Here is a 3,275-nt window from a genome sequence, read left to right as displayed (position 1 = left end):
CAATAGCCAAAAAGCCTGCACTTATAATAATAAGCCAAGCACCCTGAAGATAAGAAAAATTTACTATAATTTCTAGATCATATTGAACAAGAATATGACAGAATTCATGGCAAATAAGTAAAACATAATTGCATACATTTTGAGGGATAGAACAAGGAAATATGAAATTAGAAACATATCAAGACATAATTATAATATATTATGATCTGTCAATCACATATGTCAAATTATATTCCACCATCTGGATCATCCTGATCTTCCTTTGTAGAAATAGGATTTCAATTTAATGTATATTTAATATGATTGGTATTTAAAAGAATATGTGCACTAATAAATTAAACATTTTCAGTCCAGACTAATATTGAAATATGAAGGACCAACACAATACAATAGAGATGTATATTTTAAGCAGAAAGAGATGCCAACCCCTATGTGAAAGCAATAAAGGCCGGATAAAGAAAATATACCCAGTAAGGAACTATATAACCAGAAAAGAGGAGACCTTGATCTCAAGATTCCTTACTTTTTGCTCATGATTATGAGAGTATTAGAGCTGAACATAAAAATTTAAACAAAATATGTTACATTGAACAATTAGGACATGGTCACATAGTAGATAACCTAAAATTAAACAAAGCGTATAGACTATAATGAAATTATAATCTGAAATACACATACCTAAAAATTAATTCCATAATGAAATAAGAAGCTAAACTATAACCACCATAAAATTAACCACCATCATAACTCCATAAGTAGATTGACAATATTTATAGTCAAACAAAAAAGAGTTCCAAACTATGACAACATCCGTATTCAAATAAAAATTAAAAAAAGAATTTCAAATAAAATGTGACACAACAAGATTATACGTCTAACAAATATGAGCAACACAATCCAAAAAAGCATCCATGACCATGATTCATTTCATTATGGGTTCACATTGATATTGGCCGAGTATTGAGTTGATTGGGCTTTATTGATATAACTTGAGTTCATCATATCTTCTACAATATCATCTAATTTGGGTTCTAAAATATTTACATCAAAATATTACAATAGTTAATAATAAATTCATTCAAAATATAATAGTAATATAACTAATAAAATATATATCTTTATTTTCAAATGCCCAATCTTGAGTACAAATCAATGCCTCAAGGATATCTAGTTGAAGTAAATTATGATATTTATTAAGTACTCATCTACTAACACTAAAAGCATACTTAGAGGTGATTATAGATATTGAAATAGTTAAAATATCATGAGCCATGATAGAAAGTTCTGGATATCAAAACTAAGTTGCTTTCAAAAAAATCAAAGATATTTAGTTTGGACTTCCTATCAACTCTAGACTCATCCAAATATAATTTTAATAAAGATTTTTGTGCAGCATTTACAAAATTAAAGTTTTCAAATGTATCAAAGTCCTACATTATTGAAAAGAAGAGTTAATTATCAAAAATAACATCATATATAAGTATAATATATTTATTTTAGTTTAAAATATCTTAAAAGCATCTAATTTTGTCAATTATTTAGAAGCTTCATGAGAAGTATCACTCTCCATGTCTCTGTGAGTTGATATATTAATACTTAAAACTTTAGTAGAAGCTAGTATATACTAATTAAAGAGAAAAAATATACAATCATAGATGCACATGCTCTCGGTGCAACCATATCCATTTAATATTTTATAATAATGTTTCATAAATTAAAATTTGTATCGAGGATCTAAAATAATTGCCATTGTCAAGATTAAACTATGATCTGACCAATATTTTTCAAATTTTTCATACATTTGTCATGTCATTTTTTGCATGAAAATATCTACATTCTGCATCTCTTATCTCAAAGTCAGCTCAATTAAGAAAACTTAAAAAAAATATAAGTTTGATATCGGATATTTAACTCCTAAAAATATTAGAGTAGCATCATAGAACATATTCAACAACTTGCTAATCTTTTCAATTTTTTTTAATCCTCTTCAGATAGACAATACTTGTAATTAGAGTCACTTAATTATAAATAAAGAAATGCATGTTGATAACAAAAGAGCACTTTCTAACATCAAAAAAGTATAATTCTATTTTGTAGGAATATCTTGTCTCAAATCTTTTCTACTTTTCGAAGAAACTTGTGTAACACATTCCAAAAAATTTTATTTTCGAACTTATGAACCTCTCACATATTTAGTGCTTTCACAAATCTTGAAGATAGGGTCATTTATCTCTTTTAATCCCTCTTACACAATTAAGTTAAAAATAATATAATATTAGACATAAAAAAACTTACCATTTGAGTAAAGTGCATTCTTCAAATTAAGTCTGAACTTTAGCATGTTAATAAATACATCATTTATCGATGCATTATCCAAAGTCATAGTTTATTTTCAATCTCCCAACCAATTAACATATTATAAATTACTTCACACGATGATATGCTATTCCGTGGAGGAGGAATGAAATAGAAGTTGAGAATTTTTTTTTTTCCAATATCTATTCTTCATCAATAACATAGGCAGTTAAATGCAAATATCCGTCAGTGGTGATAGAAGTCCCATAAATCCAAAGTCAAACTTATCATAATAGGAATCGAGTGTAGCGATAATTTTTTTTTGATGCAACTTTAGCAAATCAACCTTTAGGGGCATTTGATATGGAGTGATCCACTCAAGCTAAAGGGTAATGTGGGTGAAGGTGGTGAGATCACCATGTTTGGTTGCACTATGGTGATCTTACATGGCAGTGATTTCAAATCACCCATACTCCTCAAATCACCATCCAACGTGGTGATAGAAAATTTACTTTTAAGGATAGATATCCAACATCACTCTATCATGATGATCTTATATTAAAATATATCAATTAAAATATCTTCGTAATCGAGAGACTTCTTGAAAGAGTAAACCTATCTTTTTTTTGCTGTGATATTTTTTTGCGTGCGTATGCGATATTATTTACGTATGTTGGGGTAAATAGTTGGGGCATCATCTCTATAGAAGAAGAGAAGAAAATTTTTTTTTTCTCACCGTGGTGATTAGAAAGAGAAAAAATCTATTAGATATTTTTTAAAAATTTTTTATACCCCAATCCTCAATCCCAACTCCTAAAGCTTTGTTGAGAGAGTGATTTGAAGTGATGATTTTATTTTCTTAATCTGATAATCTGGAGCTTTCTTCTTCTTCCTTCGTCTCTCCTATATCATTTTTTTCCTTTCCATCTGAGATAATGTCAAAGATATTTTTGATATTATATGATCGGTGATCTTAGATT

The 3,275-nt window shown here is 28.1% G+C and overlaps 1 pseudogene; it reads right to left on the bottom strand.

The window, feature by feature from the left end:
• Positions 1-930: 930 nt before the first annotated feature.
• On the bottom strand, positions 931-1,843 carry LOC140852836 (zinc finger BED domain-containing protein DAYSLEEPER-like; annotated as a pseudogene).
• Positions 1,844-3,275: the final 1,432 nt, after the last annotated feature.

Source organism: Elaeis guineensis, chromosome 12, assembly GCF_000442705.2.
Source record: "Elaeis guineensis isolate ETL-2024a chromosome 12, EG11, whole genome shotgun sequence".
NCBI lineage: Eukaryota > Viridiplantae > Streptophyta > Magnoliopsida > Arecales > Arecaceae > Elaeis > Elaeis guineensis.
This window is presented reverse-complemented; position numbering and strand designations above follow the sequence as displayed.